General features: G+C 46.8%; 1 protein-coding gene across 1 annotated transcript in view; it reads left to right on the forward strand.

Moving 5' to 3' along the window:
• The window catches only part of SPATA17 (spermatogenesis associated 17), a 102058-nt gene extending 92391 nt beyond the window's left edge, over positions 1 to 9667 (forward strand). Inside the window, exon 11 of the mRNA XM_079763452.1 lies at positions 9574 to 9667. The gene's annotated coding sequence lies outside the window, so the exon portion shown is untranslated. The remainder of the gene's footprint in view (positions 1 to 9573) is intronic.
• Positions 9668 to 14168: the final 4501 nt, after the last annotated feature.

Genomic DNA, 14168 nt, shown 5'->3' on the forward strand with positions numbered 1-14168 from the left:
CTGCAAGTGAGCCTCTGTTTTCCTCCTTTGGGTTAAGAGAACTTTTTGCTGAACCCAGTTTTTTTCTCATTCCTCACTAAAAGTGTTGCTAAATTTCTTTAATACCACCTAAATCAAAAGGAATTAAAGTATATTTTCATTTTCTTTTCAAGTTATATTCCCCAGCTATTTTAATATTCATGTAAAAAATGTCTTTTTCAAAATAATTTTTTTCTTGATATGTGCCCTTTATTTTTTTAAAAAAAACTAGACCAGCCCTAACTGGTTTGGCTCAGTGGATAGAGCGTCGGCCTGCGGACTGAAAGGTCCCAGGTTCGATTCTGGTCAAGGGCATGTACCTTGGTTGTGGGCACATCCCCAGTAGGAGGTGTGCAGGAGGCAGCTGATCAATGTTTCTCTCCCATCGATGTTTCTAACTCTCTATCCCTCTCCCTTCCTCTCTGTAAAAACATCAATAAAATATATTAAAAACAAACAAAAACTAGACCAATAAAAATAGGGGGGAAAGGGAAGGAACTTACTCATAAAGACAACCACCATTAATATTTTTGGTGTATTTTCTTCAGGTCTTTTTCCATACTTTGTTCAAAAATAAACAACTAAATTTAGTTCTACAAAAGTGTATGCTTTTCCTAGAAACTTGTGTTTGTGATGTACAACTTGATGGCACATTCCCTTTATTCATGGTCTCTCAGAAATACATCAAATTCAAACTGATAGATACATAAATAGAATACTACCCAGTAATAAGACAGAACAAACCCTTAGACCCAATGATGTGGCTGAAGCTCAAATGCTTTCTGCCAAGAGAAAGAAGCCAGACCCACAAGGTGACATGCATCCTGAGTGTTTCTGGAATTAAAGAAAAGAGAGGGGATGGTGAGCGTGAGAGAAGAGAGAAGTCAAGGATGCCTCAAGGTCCTGGGGTTGATCACTTGGGAAGATGGACTTGCTGTTATCGCTGATGAGGAAGGCTGTTGGAAGGACAGGATTGGGAGAGGAAATCAGGAGTTCCAGATACAAATTCACTTTTCCATTGCTCTTGAAATGTGGATGTCCAAGCCGTAGACAGTTGGCTCTGTGAGCATGGAGTTAAAAGGGTGAAAATAGAGTATATGGTTTGGGTGCATGTGTTGTGGCGGGGGGGGGGGGGGGGGGTGAGAAGGGAGGAGATAGAAATTGGGTGTCGTCAGCACACAGGTGGGTTTAGAGAGATGGAACCCCATTCAGCTGGTTTTCCCAAGCAAAGGAGAAGTGTTACTAAACACAATGCTTTTCTCAGATACCACAGAGCTGATCCTGAACTTCGATTGTATTCATTTGATTAACACATTCCATTCAAGTGTTTTCATAGAACAAAACAGTCTGCTCTGTGCAAACATCTCAGAAATCTTAAGGATTCGCCCTTGAAATAAACAACTTATGAAACTCGGTTCTTTCATTGAAACTACAAATGTGCTTCATAACTGTGAAGAACTTGTAAGACGACAGAGGAGTTAAAACTACTATACAACTAGCCTCCTCTTACTGCTCTCAGAATTCAACCTAGGAAATATCTCTTGCCCTCGCCAGTGTGGCTCAGTGGATAGAGCGCTGGCCTGCAGACCATTGGGCCCCGGGTTTGAGTCCAACCAAGGGTATGTACCTCGGTTGCAGGCTCCTCCCTGGCCCTGGGGCCCTGGTCAGGGCTCGTGCAGGAGGCAACCAATTGATATGTTTCTCTCACATGGATGTCTCTGTCTTTCCCTCTCTTTTCTACTCTCCCTAAAAAAAAAAAAAAAAAAATCAATGGAAAAATATTGCCTTATTCATGGAGAACAATGAATCGCGGTTAATCTTGGGTGAAGATTAACAAAATAAAACAAAAAAGAAAAAAAAAAGATCTCTTAAAAGGAGAGTTTTCTCTCCCCCACCCCCAACCCCAACCCCATTTGTATGGTGGGTCTGTGTTTTATGTTACGTTTTTGTTTTGTATCCGATTATTTCAAAAACAAAGCTCCTGAAATACAGGTGATAAACCCAGAGATGATAAATCCATGCGTGACGCCTCAAACAGGCTCCCCAAAACTCCAGAGGTGGGGGCAACCTCTCCCCACCTCCCTGGCTCCAGCAGTATCCGGCTCCACCTCACCTGTCGCTCCATCACTAGTCCATCAAGGAGAGAAGCATGATCAGCAGCTAATGACAGCCAGATGGCACCTGCCTTTCATAAGCTGAGCTGCGCAGTCCGCGTCTGCCTGGGACCAGCCCCCACTACCCCTCACCGCCCCCCCGCTGTTCTCTCCCGGGTCAGAGGAGGTGTGTTTGTGTTCACTGGACGCTGTGATGGTCCCCACCAGGACCCCCAGCCCAGGAAGGCAATGAGGCTCTCCGCATCCGTTGATTTTGCATAAACAAGCCAAGTGCTCTCCGATCATTAAGGCAAGCAACCTGGCTCGCTGCTTTCGGCACTGATTTCGGAAGGCTGGCTGGTAATTGGCCTAGCCGAGAGGCAGATGAGTGGCCAGCCTGCATTCCCAGCAGCTGGGAAGCATTGCTGACATTTAAATACGGCTCCTCCTAGCCCGCCCGCCCGGGTTTACCAGAGCTTTCCACCTTGACCTGGAGGGAACCCCTCTGCTGGAAGTGACAGGTAATTTGGCCTCCCCCTAAGTTGCGGGGCTCTCTCCTGGTGAATTATGTATGGCCCTTCCCTGGCGCCGACACCTGTCCACTGAGAGATTCCTCTTAGGGGCCTTGGAGGAGATATAAGCCACCCCTTTCCCACCAGAAAGGTCTCGGGGATGCCAATCACCTCGCCTTTCCTCTCTGTGATTTCAGGATCGAGAGAAGCCTAAACAAACGAGAAATGTTTGCGTTGACAGAGTCTTTGCGTTTACAGAGTCTTTGGGTAACAGTCTCTCTCTGTCTCTCTCTCTCTCTCTCTCTCTCTCTGTCTCTCTCTTTCTCTCTGTCTGTCTGTCTGTCTCTCTCTCTCTTTCTCTTCCCTCATTTTTCTGAAACCATCAAAAACCCTTTTCTGTTAGAGCAGTCGTCGGCAAACTGCGGCTCGCGAGCCACACGCGGCTCTTTGGCCCCTTGAGTTTTTCGCCAAGGCCAGCTTAGGAGGACCCTAATTAAGTTAATCACAATGTACCTACCTATATAGTTTAAGTTTAAAAAATGTGGCTCTCCAAAGAAATTTCAGTCGTTGTACTGTTGATAATTTGGCTCTGTGGACTCATGAGTTTGCCGACCACTGGGCTAGAGCAAGAAACGTGCGAGTTGTGAGTTACCCATGTTTGCCCTGTCCCCTGCCGGGTCTTAAAATAACTCGGCAAACTGTATACATAAGTGCGTGGTGTTCATGACGTCAGAGGTCTCAGCAAAGGCCCCCATCGGTTCAAAAGCAGCTTTTGGACGAAAAAAGGCAAAATCCTATCACACGGTTCCTGGTGCGTGTTATTAGAGACAGGTGGGTCCAATGTGTTGTATCTGGACAACAGGGGGAGGGTGATGTCGGGAACACCGAAAAGTTCTGGAATATAATGAGAGGCTGGATAAAGGGACTTTGGTGAAATGATATAACTCTCTCCTGGGAGATGGGGAAAGAGGAGGAAATGAACAAGCGTCCTATTGAAAGGGATAGGATTCTCCAGGGTCCCTTTCAGTTTATGGCTCTCTGAAAGGGCCCCTGGCCAGCCAGATTTAGGCCAGGACGTTTCTAGAATCCATGGAACCACCTGGGGGCAACGGACATGATTCAGGGAACTTGGTGCCTCGGGAGGGTCCTGTGAAACGTTATTTTTGTGGCTCACTATTTCCAGCCGCTGGTGGCAAAATAGAAAAGCGAGTCCTTCCCCAGATCTCGTTCTGAAACGTGATTTGAGGCTGAATATTTCCTTGGGCCTCCTTCCATGAACTAACCTTTAGTCTTGTTTCTTCCCGGGGAATTAAAAGCCCACACCTGACTGTAGCCTGTACCTCTCTGTGGCAGTGGCTATGGGACGGCCCAGAAAGGGAGATATGGTCCCCTTATGACTCAAGGGCAGGCAGGTCTGTGCCCATTAAAGACGGGATGTAAATGGGGAGATGTCTCCTGAGACGGACCCCCAGCCCCCTCCATGGCTCCCACAGTTCCCTGGGGGTCCCTTGCCGGGTGCAGACAGAGAATCTCATTAGGAACCTAATACAATAAAGACATGTAGATCTTAAGGGAGGGGGTGGAGGGCAAATCAGATTAGCCTCATTACTTTATTCTGCACCTCACAGCGCTTCTGCCTTCTGCCGGTGGACAATTGCATTAGATCAGAGAGGAGATCAAAAGGCAGAAACTCCTGGAAATGCATGTCTGAAGCCAGACGGGAGGGGGGAGCAGGGAGGGCGGGGGAGTAAATTGTGTTGACCCGAGGCACCCGCCCAGCGCACCTGCCCAGGCTCCTGCTGGCCTCCGCTGGCTGTTGGCACTCCCGGGTCAGCGTCTTGTTTTACGTTGGCCTTGGCCATGGCAGCTGGAAGAGCGAGGCCCAAAGTGAGAGACAGAAAACCAGGCTCCTGGGTCCTGCTGGGCTGTGCAGTCCATCGAGCTCTGAGAGTTTCGCTTTCACGCTCTTGAAATTTCAGAAGGCCCTCGGAATTCGGCAACTACACGACAGTGTTGTTGAAATGCCTCTAGACTTCTTGTCAGTAACTGAACCGCAGAGGGAGAAATGTTCAGGAGGGGAAACCTAAATAATTAGGGGGCGTGAGTTTCTTTGCAAGTTGAACTGTGGGTAAATACGATAGCAAAATAAGCTGCTCCCTAATTCGACACATACTACATTCGTTTAACAAACCGTTAATTGAGATACTGGGAGAAAGGACGAAAATGCTCAAAACAACAAATTAATGGGGCCTATAAAAGGGGTACAGTAGCCATGAGACCCCAATGGTCACAGCTGGAACAATTGGGCACAAAACAAAGTACTATAGGATTGTAACCCACGGTATAAAATATCTAAATATCCAGGAGTCCATTCTGATATTAATATCCTATGTAGCAGAATTCCAAATAATTTATGGAGATCCGCCCTCATCGAGACTTGGAGCATACACTCTCCACCCCTTTAAGTGTGGTCTGTGCACAGTGACTTCCTTTCAAAGAAAACAGTCAGGAAAGGGGAGGGGGTGGGGGGAGGGGGGAGGCCAATTTCCCCATGGAGAACCCGACATACACTCCCTCGGCCAACTGAGCTACGATGTCAACGTTGATAGTGACGTGTTGACAGTATGTACCCTTGATGGGAGGTGATGAGAGTGACACTTCGCCCCGTGATTCTGCTCCTACAAACCCAGAGCCCCCATCTCGTCGTGAGAGAAACGGATAAATTCCGACAGGTGGGAACCCTACAGAGTCCTGACCAGAACTTCTCAATACTGCCAAGGTCAACACTGCCAAGGTCAACACAAACGAAGACCGTCTGAGAGACGGTCACAGACTCGGGGAACCTAGGAGCACACGAGGAGTAAATGACACGTGCTGTCCTCGGTGGGGCCCTGGAGAGAAAAAGAGCAGCAGGTAAAATTGAGGGCTTAAAAGTAGGGTCTTAGGTTAATGATAAGGTATGAATATTGGTCCGTTCTTGGTCGCAAATGAACCATCCCACTGTAAGATGTTAGGAAGAGGGAAAACTGGGTGTTTGGTTATCTGGGAATTCTCTGTACTATCTATGGTCTACGTTTTTCTGTAAATCAAAAGCTGTTCTAAAAAATGTCTGTTTTAAAAAGTGAGTAACCTAACCCTGCTCTCCAAAGAACGTTGAATCAAGTGGGAAATAACTCCGTGGCATCTGCAATAAATGTCTTTCCCTGTAGAGCTGGTGTTCATCAGAAAATCAAACCAGCTGAGTATTACCAAGTTAGGGGATAGTGACTCTCGACATCCTCTGTAACTCCTTTCTTGTTTATCCTGTAATTGCAAAAGAAAGGTTGTAAGAAATCCACTAAGGAGAGTTTTTTAACCTAGAAGTAGGTCTTATTTCATTATGTAATTATTAACAAAACACACTTCACACACACCAGTAGTGGCATATAATTCTTACCAGTGGTCACATGCGTTCACCCCCTTCTCTCCCTCACAGATTGTAACCCCCTACGCCCAACCCCTTCACCCAACTCTGTGAAGATAATTGGAGTTGATCCAATCACCTCTTGGGTCAAAGGCCCTTCTGGGGTTCCATGCAATCCATTCCGCTACAGATCAATAGACACACAGTGACAATCAGCTTTGCGCCGTTGCTAAGAGCAATACAAAAGAGAACAGAACATAAGTTAAAGAAAAATGGTAGACTAAATGGGAATTGAACATTTGTGTGGTCAACCTTCAAATAACTGGTGTGAATAGTAAATATAACCATTTCTCATGGCTGTTCAGCGGTACTGCAATTTCTTCATCCAGAGTTGTACAGGGGGGAAGAATGAACTTGGAAGAGGGTAGGATCTTAGGAACTCGTAAAAAAATGTGGCAAAGAGCTATGGGAAAGGAATAACATAAGAAAAGTGGATGTTGTGATTTGGAGACAGAGTGGAGGTTCTATGTGCAAGAATAGGCAATTAGCTCTGGCTGGGGTGGCTCAGTGGGTTGGGCATCATCCCGTTTAGTGGAGGGATGCTGGTTCAATTCCTGGTCAGGGCATGTGCCCAGGTTGCTGGCTCAATTCCCAGTGGGAGCGGGGGTGGGGGGGGGGGAAGGTGCGGGATGCAGTTGATCAACGTTTCCCTCTCACATTGATGTTTCTCTCTCTCTCTCTCTAAAAATCAGTAAAAATAATTTAAAAAGAATAGGTAGTTAGAGCTGGTGTTGAATGGAGACCACAGACAAAACTACAAAGTTTTGAGGATTTTATAGGCAATGGGGAATAATAATTGGTGGATCAATCACATATCAGCACTTGACCATTTGTGGATCAATCACATATCAGCACTTGACCATTAAGAATTCTTTGGTTTGAAAAAAAAAAAGAATTCTTTGGTTTGGCCATGAATAAACAAAATTGGGACAAAATTATTTGTCATAGGACAAATACTCTCAAGAAAAAAAGAAAAAAATATATATATATATAAGCTACACAATTTGGGTGCTCAAGTTTAGAAATGTCATTTTCTTAATATATACATACATATGTATGTGTGTGACCCGCTTTTATTCCCAACCTTGTGTAGCCCCTCCTTGAGTGCGGGCTGGCCTGGTGACTGGCTCCTAAGCCACAGGCTACAGGCTCACCTCGCTTTCTTGCACTTTGCAAAGACTGTGTTTCCATCACCATTGAGGTAAGACCCTCTACCCGCAAAAAGATGACCTCTCACTGAAGGCTCAAACGATGGCTAGCAGTTTTTAGCAATAAAGTGTTTTTTAGGTAAAGCATGTTCGTTGGGTTTTTTATTTTATTTTTTTATATATATTTTATTGAGTTTTTACAGAGAGGAAGGGAGAGGAATAAAGAGTTAGAAACATCAATGAGAGGGAAACATCGATCAGCTGCCTCCTGCACATGCCCTACTGGGGATGTGCCCGCAACCAAGGTACATGCCCTTGACTGAAATTGAACCTGGGACCCTTCAGTCCGCAGGCTGACGCTCTATCCACTGAGCCAAACCGGTTAGGCTTCGTTGGGTTTTTTAGATATAACTACTGCATAGTTGATAGACAACAGGAGAGAACACACAACTTTTATATACACAGGAAACCAAAAAACCCTCTCTTTCTTGGAAGAGGGTAGGATTTGAATAGGGTAGGATCTTAGGAACTCGTAAAAAAATGTGGCAAAGAGCTATGGGAAAGGAATAACATAAGAAAAGTGGATATTGTGATTTGGAGACAGAGTGGAGGTTCTATGTGCAAGAATAGGCAATTAGCTCTGGCTGGGGTGGCTCAGTTGGTTGGGCATCATCCCGTGCAGTGGAGGGATGCTGGTTCGATTCCTGGTCAGGGCACGTGCCCAGGTTCCTGGCTCAATTCCCAGTGGGAGCCCAGCCCGCAATATCTCCGAGGTATTGTCTGTATACCCCAGGGAAGGCATTTCTCTCCTGTCATTGGGTATAAAAGACTGTCTTGCTGGCCCTGGCCGGTTTGGCTCAGTGGATAGAGCCTCAGCCCGCGGACCGAAGGGTCCCGGGTTCAATTCCGGTCAAGGGCACGTACCTCAGTCACAGGCTCCTCCTCCCAGCCCAGGCCCTGGTCGGGGCTTGTGCAGAAGGCAACCAATTGATGTATTTCTCTCACATCAATGTTTTTCTCTGTTTTTTCCTCTCTTCCATTCTCTCTAAAAATCAATGGAAAAATATCCTCGGGTGAGAATTAAAAAGAAAAAAAAAAGACTGTATTGCTGGACACTTGCTCTGCAAAGGGAGACCATCTAAAGTAATAAAACATGACATGAAAGGGGAGCATTTTAAAGCTGCTCTGTGCTGAACTGTAAAAAGAAAAAAGACTTACAGAAATGTCTGTTTGACTGTCCTCTGATTCTGTTTTCTGCAAGTGAAAAGGTCATGTCTGTAGCCTAAGCCAGTGCCTGCCTCTCATCCTCCCCTATATTGTCCCCTGGGGCCCGGCTGAGTGAAAGATGCACATTGCCAGCGCCTCCCTCTGTCTTCCTCACCCACCTGCCTCCCCGCCTCCCCCGACCCCCCACCCCCGAAGCATTTGCATCACTGTTCCTGCCTTTAGCTGCCTCTTAACTTCGGCACTGAACTTGAGAACGAGTTTAAAGGGGAGATGAACTGACAAGAAGATTTGCTTGTCTCTGAGCTGGGCTGTGCGGCCTTTAATTAAAAATAGTATTGATTTTTCTCCGCTCCACGGACAAGCACGAGTCTGCCCTCCCGATGGTCCTCGCTGACAGCTTAAGTATGAAACAAAGGGCATTTATTCAGCACTTAATGCGAAATTATGACTGATTAAAAAGTGATTTATCATAGCAACTACATCTGTATCGGCTTTGGGTCGGGGTTTTTTTTTGTGTTTTTTTTTTAATGTGCCTGTCACCAGCATTTGGAAGGGATAGTTCTCTCCTTCACCATTGCATTCTCTCCTTCTCTGGTTTCAACTCAAACTAAAAAAATTTCCAGCGCATTCAGGACCAAAACACATGGGAGGGAGGAGGTTTGTGGAAGTCAGACCCACGGCATATCCGAGATGTCAACGGGGGGGAGGTGCCAAGTTGCCTTCAGAGAGCCAATCACAGGACGTTTCTGGGACTATGTTCTTCTGACACCTCCCCCTTCTCTTTTCCCGTCTCACCTGGGGTTTGGCATGACCAAACCTTAGAAGCCCATCGGCTTACAACACCAACTCTGTAACCCCATTTACATTTCTGCATACCTCTGCGCCTCAGTTTTCTTATTCATGAAATGGGGCTGCCTCATGCAAATTGAGGTAAAAGGTTAAGTCATGTATTTCCCATGGAACGTACACAACTCCCATAAAATAATTTTTAAGGAGGCCGATTCCATAGTACACCCAAACGTGTATGATAACGAAAATATTGTTTTCATATTTACTGTGCACAAGGTAGATTCTAAGTGCCTTACATGTATTATCTCATTTAATTCTCCCAGCAACCCTTTGACCTCGTCACGGCTGTTCCATGCCTCAAGATGAAGACACACAGCACAGAGGTAAGTCTGACGCCGTTCATTCATTTACTCAACAAACATTTATTACATATCCACTTTGTGCTTTTTGAAACGCTAGAGATAAACCCGTAACAACACAGACAAAATTTCATCTCCTAAGATACTTACATTCTAGTCGGGGAGACAATGTCAAAGGTTAAAAGTGATCACTTGGGGCTAAGACCAAGGAAGTAAGAGTAGGTACGTTGTGAAAATGGAGCTAGCAGGAGTTCCTGATTGGATGGAGCACACGAGGAAAACAGGATGAACAATCCAAAGAGAAGAACCGCCATGAACAGCATGGACAAGACTGCTACTGGAAAAGAAGGTAAGAAACTTAGTTTGGGACAGGACAAGTTCACCATGAGCCCACAGTGCAGGCTATCATAAACATTTTTCCTGGATTATTTTGAAGAGGCATTTCTTTTGCAATATGTATTCATTTAAAAAAGAATATCTGACAACCACTTAGTTTGTTCACAGCTTGGCGACCATGTCTACAAGGTAAGCCAGAATCCTATGTTTTGGTTCATTTCCTTTTTTAAAGTGTGCGTTCATAAACATGTTCTTTTACTCTAAAGCACTTATTGAATAGAGGTTTCTGGATGGTTCTCTGATGGAAGGAGGTTAGAGCGGCTCTCAGTCTGAACAAAACCAAGGTTGGGAATCTCTGTTGACCTTAGCTGGGCTCCAGAAATCAGGACTTTGAAAGTGGAGGGTTTCCGGTAACTGTCTCCCGCCGTCTCCCCAATCCCTGCGTCTCCCCCTCTTCCCTTTCTCACCACCGGGCATCCTTGCTCTCCGAGTCTACACAGTGGTCCTAGGTAGACCTCTTCCCTTGGCCGACAGATGGGAGCTCCTCGGGTTTTGCTGGGTAGTGACTGGCGCTTGGTCCTGGCGGGATGTGGGGGAGCAGAGGGGCCCATCTGCCCTGGAAAGAGGGGACCCTTCGTTCCCTTGCAGTCTCCCCACCAGTGCCTCACTGTCCTGAGGAATAAGCATAAGCTCCACACCAGGTTTTCTTACCTTCCGGTAAAGAGAGAATACCCTTCCTATTGGGCAGCCTTTGTCCCTGCCGATTTGACACAATGCGTCCACCGTGACTATGTCACTTAGCGCTTGTTGTGTAAGATGTGTGTTTACCGCAATTATCAAAACCCACACAGGAGAAAGGTCCTTCTTCTGCACAGTTGACTGAGCACGTGTGGTCCGTGCTTTCCATGCATTGTCTGTGTGGACCTCACAGCAATCCTAGCCCCTGGAAACCGGTAGCATCCACATTTCACAGGGGGAGGATACTATGGCTCCACGAGGTCAAGTACTTGCCCATGATGATGGCAGAATCAGGAATGAAAGTTAGGCGAGACTCTCAGATCTATGCTCTTCACCGCTATACATGCCTTTTGAAAAAAATCGTTTATATAAGTCTAACTCCATCATTTAACTAGATACTGTCCATCTTTCTCCATTCTGGGAGAACATCACCCAGGCTTCTCGGGAAACAGCTGTGGTCATGGACACCATTGCAGTTGGGGAAGAACAGGTGCTGGGCACAGACACGGCTGAGCTGGAGCGCCAGGCAGCCCGAGCCCTCCAAGCCTCCGTTTCCTCACTAGGAGAACGGAAATGACAACGTCCTAGCACAGGATTGTAGTGTACGGACGGTGACACCATTGCATTCATCCATCACACACTCGTGAGCGTTTGCTCTGTGACAGCCAGCGGAGTAAGATGCTAGATGCTAGGAGGAGCGAGCAGATTCCCTGTACTTAAGAACTTCACGGTGCTGATGTGGGAACAGGCAGGTAAAGGAACATGAACATGTGCTAAGTGCTGTGTTAGGACACGGAGGGAGGGAGGGTGTCAAACTGTGCCAGTTTTCCAATTCACCGTCCGTAGTCAACAGTCCCTTCTCCTATCACCATTTTACTTTCCGAGTTCCTGTGGCTCTGTGATTTTTCATCTCTGCTTTTCCAGGCTACTCGGTGGCCCCTACAGCTGCTGGGGGCGCCGGGGGAGGGGCGGGCTGGCCTTGGGTAGAACCTCAGGCAGGGTCTCCCTTCTCCACAAGCCTCCCTCCCCTTTGCGTCGATAGCCCTACTGCCAAGCAACGAATGGCATCTCCTAAGACCTGCCAAAGCCCCCGCCCAGACTTCCTCTGCCATCTTTGCTTTCTGCCCAGACAAGGCCTCTTGGCAACCGGAGGCCAATTTCTCTCCAGTTGTACTGGGAAGTCATTCGTGGGAAACATCCAGATTTCTGTGGGATCCCAGTCAGCGTGAAGGTGGAGCGAGGCAGCCCAGTGGGCAGCGCAGACTTCCTCCTACACCTGACTCCCCCACATCTCCTCCCCCCGCTTCCCCCCCCTGCAAACAGGTAGCTGCTCTCCTCTTGCTTTCAACCTGGTGAGAAGAGGGGGGTGGCCAGGGATGCCCATGAGTGGGGAGGGCATCTCGCTGGGAGGGATTTACCTGCAGAAGCTCCGGGCGCAGGAGGAAGTGGCCGGGCTGGGGGCGGGAGGAAGGGGCTGCGTTCAGAGCTCTGCTAATGACCTGCGGGGAAGCCACGCAGCGGTCGTATCGCAGCTCCGATGGCGGGTCACGGCAACAGATGTTCCCAACATATGTGGAGAATTAATTACCCACCGGTAAACAAAATCTGTGATGCGGAGAGTCATTTTGTCTAAATTTCTTACAATTTTGCTGTTATTAGGGGCTTAATTTTTCTTGATCATCTCGGTAACTTGGACTAAAGCACTCTTTAATGGGATCCCAGGAACATTCCAAAGAAAAATAAGGGCCTGGTTGGCTGCGGAGGGGGGGGGGGGGGGGGAGGAGGAGGAGGAGGAGGAGGAGGAGGAGGAGGAGGAGGAGGAGGAGGAGGAAGAAAAGGAGGAGGAGGAGGAGGAGGAGGAAGAAAAGGAGGAGGAGGAGGAAAGGGAGGAGGGGGAAGAAGAAAGGGAGAGGAGGAGAAGGAGGGAGAGGAGGAGAAGGAGGAAGAGGAGGAGAAGGGGGAAGAGGAGGAAAAGGGGGAAGAGGAGAGGGAGGGGGAGAGGGAAGGGAGAGGAGGAGGAGTGCAGATCTCAGGGAGGATTGACTAAACTGAGAGGCGAATTGAAAAGCCACACCATACTGGGTGATTAGCAAATTATTTGATTAAAACATCGGATGCTCATCCTATTTTTAAAAGTATTCTAATGGTTAGCTCCTGTTTAACGGCGTTTACACTTACATTAGCTGCGTGCTGTGGAACAGCTGGAGTTTCCAGAGGAAATGACAGAAATTCCAACAGAAATGAGCTTGCAGGAAGGTCCGCTTTGGAGCTGCTGCTTTTAGGATTCTGAACCGGCTGCTTCTGTCTGTGGTCACGGAGGCACATTCTAATTTCCATCATTTAAGAAAACAGATTTTCTTTAAAAAGGGGGCTCGAGAGCCTTTTGATTTTCGTAAGGCCATTATTTCCTTGGCCACTTCCATCCATCACCAACACTGTCAAAAACGCCGCGATTCTCTTAAGTACATAAATCTGCACGGTTATGGAAAAAATGGTTCCTTAGCCATCTACAGGTTTGTGACTCCTCTACATCTTCAATTCATGATTGTCCTTCAATCTTACAGTTAACCGAGTAAATGTGGAAGAATGCATTGGTTCCATCCAGCACTGTTTGTGGTTCAACACACACACTTCTTGTTTTTCCTCTTTCCTTTATTTTCTCATTCATTCAACCATCACCTGTTGAGCAGGTGCTGGAAGAACAAAGATAATATCAAGTCCATGATGTCAAGGCCTTATGCCAAAACCAAGCATGTAAACAGACGGCTACTTCACTATAACTAACCTTGGGCCAATAGATGGTAAATGCTATATCATGACCCCTCCCCCCCATCACTGTGACATCAGAATGCCCCATAAGGGGTGGGATTGCCCCCCACCTAAGGTCAGAACCCTAGGTTCAGGCTATACTCAGAGTGAGGATACAAAGGCATGAGCCAGAGCGTCTTATGAAATGTTGGTGAGCGACGTGCAGGCTGGAACATTCCAGGGAACATGGGCAATGAGAAGAAAGAAAGAGGGTCCATTGCCGCAGAGATCAAATGGAAGGAAACAACGTGCTTAAGGCAAAGCCCACTTTGATTGCATTCCTTCCCTAGGCATTGATTTCCTGTCTTCTCTTTCTACAAATGTGCCCCATCTCAGGAAACAACTTTTTTTTTTTTTAAAGGACTATGGTATAGAACATCGTTTGGTGTTCATTTTTTGCTGCAAGTTGCCAGGATCTGACAGTTGAAATTTATTTGGGTGAAACTTCCAAAGTAACAACTTATCCCAGTTTCTCAGGAATTCTGTTTGTTTTCTTCCTAAATCCCCCAAAACCTGAGAGACATGTTAGGAACATGGCAGATTCCTTAGTTGGAACAAAGAATATCTGCTTTATGAGTGTTTTATGAGTTCTGCTGTTCAGCATGTTTGATGCCCTCTGATAAGTCTTCACCCTGTTGAAAGGAGTTGGTATTAGACTTCAGTGATCACCTAGTAAC

The sequence above is a fragment of the Cnephaeus nilssonii genome (genome assembly GCF_951640355.1).
Source record: "Cnephaeus nilssonii genome assembly, chromosome: 23".
NCBI lineage: Eukaryota > Metazoa > Chordata > Mammalia > Chiroptera > Vespertilionidae > Cnephaeus > Cnephaeus nilssonii.